An 11,402-nucleotide genomic window follows, 5' to 3' on the forward strand; every position below is an offset into this window, starting at 1 on the left:
CTTAATCATTGTCTATCACCATGATCAATCCCATTTTAGGATTGTTAACATGGTATCAGAGCTTGGGTGGGCTCTTGGTCATGGTGATTATTATGTAGATTAGCTTGCTTATGTGTTCATATGATTAAGCATTATTTTCAGTTTATTATGAAAAAAATTATGCACACTCATATTATCATTTAGATTTGCATTTGTGAGGATTTGAGAGGAGATTTGTAATAATAAGGAGGTTGCATAGAAGCTGCCCAAGAGAGTTGCAAATGGGAGTTTTGCAACAATGGAGAGCTTGCTCATCATCAAGGAAGCTGAAAATGGAGATTTGAGCATTATGAAGGCTATGGAGTGTTCATCATCGTCAAGGAGAAGCTGCCAAGAGAAGATATGCTGCTAATTATGCCTCAAGAAGGTTGGTTTTGTGAAGTTTTGCCTCAAAGTTTTGGTTTTGAGAATGGAAAAATGCTCGATGTATAAGGGTTGCTTGATGGGATGGAAGAATCCCAAGGTTCTTTGCTTGCAAGCAAAGAGTGGAGGAGGTGCATGCTTGCCAAGTGATGGCAAGCTGTGATGGGCTGATTTGTAGCTCATAATGGAGCATGCTTGAAGGGCATTGCTCATGGAGTTTGCTCATGAAAGATGAGTTGGTTGTGGATGCTATTGGAGCATTCATTTTCTAGTTATGCACCTATGGTTTTATTTGAGAAACTTGTGATGATCATGAAAGGCCATGTTGATGGCTATGGGACAAACCTCAATGAGAGAGGTTTAGAAGAGGCAAAGAGACTGAAACAAGAAGGAGATGCAAGTTGTGAGCTCAATGGGGAGATTTGGATGGCTAGCAGCCTTGGATTAAGCCAAGAGTGAATATTAGCAAAATTGTAGCAAATGGAAGGGTTTGGAAAGCCTTAGCAAGCTTAATGATGGAGTTTTTAACAGGGTGCAATTTGGAGCCTGGAAAGCTGGATGGATACGTTCACATCGTAGACCTAAATTTGCTCGTGTGAGGGCCATCAAATCTGGGCACAGCAGAGCGTCAAAACAACAAGGGTAGCTGAGAAGAGGGTATTGGAAACAGCTAAAAGCTCCAAATCAGAGTCTGGAGCTGAAAGCAGAGTAAAGGATTCACAAGAGAGCAGCCACGGTGATGAGGGTAGAAAAGCAAGGGGCCTAGTTGCTGGAACGACAGAGAAGGCTCTTTTAGCAGAGTCAAAGTTACACACAACAGATGCTTTGCAGGCAGAGGCAAGTCGCAAGCATGGTATTGCAGAGAGGAAGCTACAGGAAGCTGAAGCACGAGAAGATGCTTTAAGGAGGGAACGTATTACCTTCAAGGCACAACAAGATTCTCATGAGAGGGAGGTGAATCATCAAAGGCAAAGTCTGCTTGAATGGGAGAGAAAACTGCAAGAAGGCTAGGAAAGATTACTAGAAGGGCATAAGCTTCTTAATCAAAGAGAGGAGTCTATGAATCAAAAGGATGATGGCTTGAAAAAGATGGAGATGGATCTGCTAGCAACTAAAAAACACGTCGAGACAGAACGTTTGTCATTGCAATAGTTAAAAACAGACTTCAATGCAAAGCTATCTGGTTTGGCAGTTAGGGAAGAGGTTCATTGGCTACGGCGGTGCTCACTACTCAGCAAAAGAGAGTAGTGAAGATGAAGAAGACTTGCAGGTGACGCGGGTCCCAAACTACCAAACTTGTAAATGCAGTGTGTGGTGCTTAGCAAAAACTGCTGAAGAATGGAACAAGGGCGCCAGTGATGTAGAAGACAGACAAATTGGAGAGCGTTAGCTGCACTGCATTCAATGCGTGCAGCGGGCAGGGCATTTCAGAGAGAACAAACTTTAAATTTCTTTTAAAAATCTAAGGTTCTTTAACCCTTAGATTTTGATTCACACACACTTTATATGTTCCCACTAGGTGGTGATCACATGGTTTAAAGAATTTATGCATACATGTATGGAGATCACTCATCCGCATATGGGTTCGCTGCCCGCTGGCTTTGGCTAAAAGGCTTTGTAATTTTCCATAATTGATGATGGGTAACCGTACCCGAGCCTGCGTTCTCAAAACGAGATGTGTATTCACCCATTGGTATGAGGGTTGCCTGCCCGAGCTCACCTAGAAGCTCGAAATGGCTGTTGCGTGATGTGTGCAAGAGCGATGCACGTGTGAGGTGCATGCAAATGGGTTGGTTCCCACCCGAACTTCCATGTTCAAATCGGACTCAGTGGTTTCGCTGTGAGCGAGTCGGCTCAAAATGGACTTGGTGGTGTCTAAGATGGTAGACACGCGCACACATGTTTGGTTGATGGGACACTCTAATGTATCATTGAGGGGGAGTGTTGAGAGGTAGCGTTTGCGGTTGTGCAATGCTACATTGATATGGGTGATGGATGATGGGTGAGTTGTGGAACACCTCAATTAAGAGGGGGTGTTGAGAGATGTAATTGTGGTGTTGTATGTATGTGGGAAAGCACCCTAGAGGTGCAAGATATTGTGGTGAGATAGGAATGCCACATGTAATATTGAATGGTGTGTGAGTGTTGACCAAAAGAGTGGAAAAGGGAGTGCCACATGGATGATGATGTGTAAAGTGGGATAAGGCTAGAAAGCCTATATCATTGTATGGTTCATTATGATATGAAAATAGAAGAGATCGAGTGTTGAGTGTGCAATCTCTCTCTCTCTCTCATGGAGTTTTTAGTGTGGTTTAATCCACCTTAATTATGTTGCTTAATCATTGTCTATAACCATGATCAATCCCATTTTAGGATTGTTAACACTTCAAGATAATTGCTATGCCAAATTGGATTTTAAAGCCTCTTAGATGGAATTTTGGAACACCAACAAAGCAACTTTATTAGCAATAGACCTCAATAAAATTAACAATGACAAAATATAGACAAACATACCCAAATTTTAATTGGCCTTCCCGAAACACTTCTTCCTACAATGCATATTGGCATTGTTATCCTTTACAAGGTCATCTTGAGTGATAGTTTTACATAAAACAATGCAACTTGGGCGTACAAAGGCAAAAGAGTTCTAGCATAACTATTGTGTGGTCAAGTTGTCTTCTCGAGAAATTTAACCTCACATGCAAATCAATTATTGTGAGCAGTCAAGTTATCTTCTCGATAAACAAATCAACCTCAAATAAAAACAAGAAGAAAAATTATACCCTCTTGGTGTGATTTTGGTACTAGCCTAAGCTTTAATGGTAGTAAGTATAACCACTACCCAACTTGAGACCTTAAGGTGGCCTTATTGTTTTGGACAACCTCATACAAATGTACTCAAAGCCATTGACATGGTTGATGGGCGAAATTTTTAAGTCAACCTTATTGAGATTTGTGAAGGGGTTATTAGGAATTTTTCAACCTCTACAACTTATTTAATCTAGCTTATGTAGACCAATGCTAACCTAATCCTTAATAGGATCTTTATTATCTTCATTAATGACTTTTCTTGATGCACTCTTGTTACTTTAGATCACTTCAAGTTCTATAAAACCTTAGTTGAGAATCAACTTGTTCATCATTCGGCCTTTTCAAGTTAATGGGGATACCCAATATTTCCTGGTGTTGATTAGGAGGCCAAAAGCCAAAAACATTTGGTCTTGGAGCCTTAGATGTGTTTAGTCTATTTTTTAAAGCTTGATTTGAAGCTTGTTTCATTAGAGCATCCTAGTTTCATATCTTGGAAGGACGAAATCCTGATTTCTTGGTGATTTTCATGACTTTGGAGCCCAAAAGGCTTAGATTTCATTACATTAAGCCAAGGAATAGCTTAGAAATTGTGATTAAGAGTGGGATCCACTTCAAAAACATAAGAATTAAGCTCCATTAAGTGTGGATTAGAGTGGGATAGTTAATTTATGTTCATGTATTTCATAATTTTTAATGCATTATTTGAATTGGAAGCTTAGAGACATGCAAAACTAAAATAATAATAACACTTAAATACTTATATAAACACCATTAACTAGGATTAAGAGCCTTAATCACCTCCCATAAAGTTTTAAAAAACTAAAAAAAAACTCCCAAAATTAGGCCAAACCAGCTCTCACGTTGGGAGATGTGAGCCCTTAGTCTCGTGGAAAAAGGAGAGTCAAACACTTGAGCCAACACACGTAAGCTGTGAGCCCATAAACATGATCTGTGAGTATAGGCATACGAGTATGGAGATGTGAGTCAATAGTAGATATGAGTCAACTAGACAAGTCTAGAAGTAGGTATCAATCCTATGGAGATGTGAGTCAATAGTAGATATGAGTCAACTAGACAAGTCTAGAAGTAGGTATCAATCCTATGGAAAAACATGAGAGTCAAACACGTGAGTCAAGTAGGCACAAGTCTAGAGGTAGGTATCAGTCCTATGGAAAAAGATGAGTCAAACACGTTAGTCAAAACACGTACATGAGACTAGAGTATAGTCATGAGTTTGGAGATGTGAGTCAATAGCAGACGTGAGTCAACTAGACATGAGTCTATAGGTATACCTAAAACTATCTATACCAGCTATAATTTTCAAGAAGTTTTTTGTCCTTTGGACAATAAAGTATAATTTTTACCCAATAATTGCATACCAACCCTATCATAGGCCCATTTCATACAATTCTTTGTCATAAGTAGGCCTATTTCATAAAAATAAAATACGTAAGTCTAGTTCAGACAAAAAAGGTGTGAGCCTATAGATGTGAGTCAACAGACGTGAGTCAACACATATGAGCCTAGAGTCATGAGTCTAGAGGCATAAACTTAGAGACATGAGCCCAAAAATTAAAAAAAGGTTCAAAAAATAGAAAAAAGCTTAAAACTATATATATATATGTTATAAAAGAAAAGAAAAACATATTTTTATACAAACGTGTCTGAAATTAATTTCATACTTATCTTTAGGAGCACTAGAGGCCTTTAATGCAAACTCGATTTGGAGTAATTGGTGGAACAATACAATCGATTGTAGCATCCTCAAATCCGCCCAGCCTTTAGTCCCAACAAATAACAAATGACCAGCACTCAATGGAGTTCTCCTTTGTAAAAAAGGCAAAACTCTAGCAAGGAGAAATGAGGCAACTAAACTTAGACATGAGAAGAGGAACAATCGGGAACACTTGAAAACAAGAGCCACCAACGGTGAGTGTTTTTTTTAGCAGCTCTTCTCTCTTAAAAATGTGGACATTCTCTCTTTGGTCCCTCCACCACTACATCCAACCCAACCCACCCACTACCTCTACAAACTCCACCACCTCTTAGCCTAGCCTACTTTCTCCGCTCTATCCCAACTTAGCTCCTCCCTTCTCTCTCTCTCTCTCTCCCCCACCTTCTTCCCTCTATCCCTCCCTCTCCTACCATTTTCCCCTTCTCACTCTTTCTCCCTTGTCCACCCTTCCTCTCAATCTCTCTCTTTCCCTCTCTTCTTCCCTCTATCTCTCTCTCTCTCCCAACCTCGTCCCTTTTCTCTCCCTCTCACTCTCCTTCTCCCTCTCTCACCCTCTTCCCTCTCTCCTTCTCTCCCAACCTCGTCTTTTCTTTCTCCCTCTCCCCTTCTCCTTCTCTCACCGTCTTCCCTCTCTCCTACCTTGCTCTCTCCCTCACGCTTCCTATGCATAATATCTCCTTCCCTCTCCCTCACCCTTCCTATGCATAATATCTCCTTCCCTCTCTCTCACTCTTTCTCCCTTTCCCACCCTCCCTCCCTCTCTTCTTTCCTCTCTCTCTCCCACCCTCTCACCTTTCTCTCCCCTTCTCTCTCCCTCTCCCACCCTCTTCCCTCTCTCTCTCTCTCTCTCTCTCTCTCTCCCACCCTCTTCTCTCTCTCTCTCTCTCTCTCTCTCTCTATCTATCTCTTCCCTTTCTTTCTTTCTCCCTCCCTCTCCCACCCTCTTCCCTCTCTCTCTCTCTCTCTCTCTCTCTCTCTCCTTCCTCTCCCACCCTCTTGCCTCACTTCTTCCTTGCCCTCTCCCTCTCGCACCCTCCCTATGCATAATCTCTCTCTCTCTCTCTCTCTCTCTCTCTCTCTCTCTCTCTCTCTCTCTCTCCATGTCCCAGCCTCCCTCTCACTGTTTGGCCTTCCCTCTCTCTCCTTATATCCCGACATTTGTTTCTCCCTCTCCCACCCTCTCTCTCTCCTTCTTTTCCCTCTCCTTGTCACTCTTCCACTCTCCTCCTTCACTCCCTCTCACTCTCCCATCCTTCCTCTCTCTTTCTCCTCGTCTCACTCTCTCTCTCTCTCTCTCTCTCTCTCTCTCTCTCTCTCTCTCTCTACTTACTCTATCCTGCATGTATGAGCCATTGCAATACATTGCATTGCATGGCATGGCATAGCATTGGGATGTTATTACATATGCATATCATTTCATGGTACTCCTTTATAATGTATAGTGACTTCACATCATAAAAAACAATGAACAAGCTAAAATTCAAAAGGATAATATTGCAGCCAATTGTGGGCAAAATATAATTTTATTCCCCAAAAGAAATTACATCGGGATCACATACTATTACCTAAAAATAACAAACAATGCAAGTAATAATTTTTTTATGTTTTCATGCATTCATGATTTTAACACATTTTTAGGCTAAAATGCACTTCATGAACATCAAATCTAAATATTCAATTTTTCACATCGTTTTTTCATGGTCGTGAAAATTCCCGACTCCCAAGACAACTAATGTGTGTTAGTTTTTAAAAAGATGCCAACCGTCATAAAAATGAGCCACCCTATTTGTGTGATGATCATTAAATCAGGATTTTTTCATTCTTGTTCATTCATCTTCACTCTTCACCTTATTGTGTTTTGTTTGCAAGACTTGAAATGGTCTTTATTCCACCCCATATTTATAACCATGCTCTTTTTAGCACCATTTGTGGACTTTCCACCAGTAGTACTCTTTTGTGGATTGGTTCCAAATCTGAAATTTGAAAGAAGACTTTATTCTAGAAAGGTTTCGACAACTAAGTACTTATAAGGGCTATAACCTACAATACAATTTAGGAAAGACAACATTGCATAACTACATAAGGGTTCTTACACCTATGTTCTTTTATGGGCTACTCTATCATTCAACTCCTCTCAGAGGGGCTCCTCCTTTTCTTCACACCAATGTAGCCATAACACTGCCAAGTGCCGATGGCAGTTCCAATATTCATATTCCACACATAAAGATCTCCAAAATCAATGGGCTAATCCAATAGAATCTTTCTCCAAAGATGACGGGCCTCTATTGTAATTTTGAGATGTTCTTGCACATCTCCTTGCACAAATCCTTGCAAATAGCTTCAAAGGTATCCTTGAGAGTAGAGTTGGGAGCATTTAATGAAGACATGATGAGATCAACAAAGATAGAATGTGAGGGTGAGAATAAGGGTAGGTGAGGTAGAGAACGATGTGATGAGAGAGAGTGAAGTAAAAAAGGATAAATAGGGAGGGAGATAATGATAGTGAGAAAGAGGGAGGCAATGAGATATGTGAGTGAGGGTTAGAGTAAGAGCGAGGGAGTCTTATATATAGATAGAATATGCAAAAAGAAAAAAGTGTTTTGCATGGATATTTCCTAAATTTAGAAAATTAATAGCATGGATAAGTGGTTTGTGTAGGAAACGTAATTGCATGAATAAATGCTATATTTAAGAAAATCAATTCTAATAATTATAATATATAAAATGATGTTGACATCAACATTGAGAAGAACTTAAAATAATAAATGAAGATATTCCAACCATCGATATACAACCATATTTATTGTTCTACTAAGACATTAAAAAAATGAAAAGTAAATAGGCCTTCATAAGAGAGTTGATAAAACCATGATATAAAGGACATTTTACTATCGCAAAATCAAGGGCATTTTCAAAACAATAGTACATTCTCATCAACCTAGAGGTTCTTTTTAGATTGTTCTTCTACTGCTGAACATTCCCAATAGGTTCTCCTTTTTTAGAGTGGGTTGATGTATAAACATATTATGGTTTGCATCTAACCCAAAAATATGCAAATAAACAAAATAAAGGTGTTTGCATGCACAATATGGTCTACCAACCCCTACCCTGATTTGAAAATTGGGACATGTGCATGATGGATTCTTTCCCATAGTCACCCTGTATTTTTCACTACATAATAGTGATTCCTCAGTATCAATTATAAACACTTCCATCTTCCTGGCCTTAATGACCAAATGCTTGAAGATTGGCTGTGTTTGAAATTACCAAATCTATTCTCCGATTTGCCACTTCTATACTATGTTGGCCGATCGGCTGGATCATTTGCTTCTTGATGAAGTCCCTTTTGCAACACAAATCCACCAGCCTCTAATGTTCGAATCTCATCCACCATAGTAAGATTTGTACCTCGTCCAACTAGCCATACAACTAGGGGTCTAGCCGGTGATTGATAGATAGTATTACATACTCTCCATGTGTGATAAACGTTGTTTTTACAAAACCACATGAATTGATGCCTTTGGCCCCCTAACCACTCTCTCATACCATAGAAAGATGGAGCTCGAACACCTTACTCGTAGTTCTTGATGCTCTTCTTACACTTGCCATCTTGGCCACTTAACCATCCTAGGCAAGTGACCTTGTTGTGTAGAGGTGTTTGACATATAGCCCACATTGAGTCATGTATGTCATTCTCCATGATTTCCTACACGTCAGCTTCAGTTGCAAATCCCTCTACATTGTGCTGACCACCTTGTGTAGCTGTAAAAATAATGGGTGGAAAGTTTAATCTCCTACCCTATTTCTTGCGTAGCTAGTTTTTAATGACATACTCCGAATGATGATATGCGTTGTCATCCTCAAGGTTTATAATTGTGGTTTTTTGACATTGGCTAACAGTAATGTTATCACCAGTATAGTTTGGTTACACATGCATTAGTGTAACACTCATTGCTTCCCTAACCAATCTACTAGTGGTTGACAGCGGGCTCAGAGCTTTGGATGATCTAGCCTTCTCCATCAACTTTGTTATTATAGATCCTGCTCCGTGATATTTATCTTGCATGAATGAATGCTTATTTATGGATTGCAAGAGGGAATTAGCGAGATCTAAAATAGCAGCATCATATAAACTGATGGTTTCCTTGAAACTCTCTCCTACTAACCAACTTGCATGTTTAGTTTCTACTAGATTGGTTGTTGGCATGTGTGACAAACTGGCGTCATCTACATCCTATAAAAAGAGATTAAGTTAACTCTGATGAGAATCCAAGTTGTAAGATCCAACCATAACCCATAATAAAAGATTAACTTAATCCAAAGTGCAAGCTATGTGTTTTCAAAACCAAGAAAGTAATACTTACCCCTACAAGGTGCTTCCTCCAATAGTGATATCTAGTATGCCACCAACTAAGCTAGCAATCCATGGTTGTGGTAATTTTGCATCATGACTTTACTGTTTATCCACCACAATCTAATGTGTCTATATTTCAAAAGTGCCTCTTCTTCACTCAATGCACAACACCACTGATGGCATAGTCTTTTGTGCCCTTCTTGAAAATTCTTGACTATATGTTGAACTATATGGATGTTCAAGATTTGTTCCAATGAAAAAGACATGACTGCTCATGACCTTCTAATATATTATTTGGTCTATTGTTATAGACTGTCCTTACTGCCCTCCAATTAGCTCCAACCTTATCGACCATGAAGCCAAAAAATTCTAGTTTGGGAAAGCCTTTGTGCACCACAACATTGTTAATCATATCTTAGAATAGAACTTGCGCCACTATGTCTTCTTCTTTCATTTCACAAGAAGCAATTGTCATAAGCTCTTGCAAGCTGCATGCTATTATATAATAGTTGTAAAACAACTATAAAGAAGTTCATACGACGTGATCAAAATAAACCCAAGCCCTTCTCAAATCACCGTCTTCTGTTTGATGCATATGGTTCCTTAGGTCTAAACCCGATGTGAGCCTTGTGGGGTTAACATGTAACACCACTCTAACTCATCCAAAGCTTGCCCGATAAAACGACTACCATAGAAGAACTAAAAACGCATTGTCTCTTCAAATCTAGGATACTTGCACTATACCATTAATTCTAGAAGCACGTACCATCCTCTTGAATCTACAAGAGAATTGGACAGCTTAACAATATATGTAAAATTATGTTGATAAGCATAATAAAATAAAATAAAATCAATATGGAGTTAAAACTACCTTTGATGTGATGCATGTGTTCCAATAATAGTGACAACTCCATGCTGCTAATATTTGATCCATCCTTTGTATGCTTTCTAACTACATCCAATACAAGTTGTTTGGTGATATCCATTTTTATCTTCCTTAGAGCACTTGTAGCCACCTCTCTGAAACTGCCTCTTGCACAAGTTCTCTTATCTTTTGTAATGCTTGCCTTGATGTGCCCCTTTGCACCTTATGCAAATGTTCCCCTTGATGTATCATCAATCTGGTCATGTGTGGGTTATCAGGCATACAATAGTACAATGTAGCACCACACATGCTTTCTACATACAAGTCTGGTCTTGTAGTAGAAACAAGCCAGAGAGCCATATCCATCCGATGTTAAGACTAGTGAGGGAAGCTTCTGTGTGAGCTTGCCTATTATTTTAAAAATACAAAGTCCCTAATAAATACTCTTATTAATAAATACAAAGTCCCTAATAAATACAAAGTCCCTAATAAATACTCTTATTAATAAAGATTTATTTAAATTGAGCTAAGATAATAAGCTAAGATTTATTTAAATTGAGCTAAGATAATAAGCTTACCAATCCATGATGTTGTATTCGGTGTGTTGTTCATAGTCTTGCTTCCACATAAGACAAAAGTACACTCAAACAATTCTCCACAAGGACTCTTTCGGACTACTCCAAGAAACTTTACATGACTCTCTGTAGGTTTCACCCAACAATGGCCATCATTTGCTTGCTCCATTCCTTGCATTTGAGAGGCTGAAGGATCAGGTACTTTTGGTAACTCAAAAGCCACATTGCCATTGTAAATTTGAGGAATCTCTTCCACCATCTCAATATGCATGCATGCTAATATCATTCTACAAAGAACACTTGCATGTGATTCCTCAGATAATAAGTATTTAACCACACTCTTCTAATAGGGTGTGTCTAACAAGTGAATGTTCTATTGTAAGATCAATAATGACTTGCTGTAGTGTGCTTGTTGCAGTGTTGTTTGACTCTCCTATTATTGGAACAACAAGGTATTCTATTGTTATATCTTTATCAAAGATATTACATGGTTCCTCTCTAGAGGGTCTAGCTGATTGGATAGAGATAAGATGATCTACACCATCATCTTGTGGTTTGATTACAAAAACCTTCAATCCAAAATGAGTAGATAACCTTCAGATATAATCATCAGGTTTATAAATATAAAAATTTAACCTTCTGATATAATCATTAGGTTTA

This window comes from Cibotium barometz, chromosome 44 (assembly GCF_041138505.1).
Source record: "Cibotium barometz isolate CiBa-2024 chromosome 44, ASM4113850v1, whole genome shotgun sequence".
NCBI lineage: Eukaryota > Viridiplantae > Streptophyta > Polypodiopsida > Cyatheales > Cibotiaceae > Cibotium > Cibotium barometz.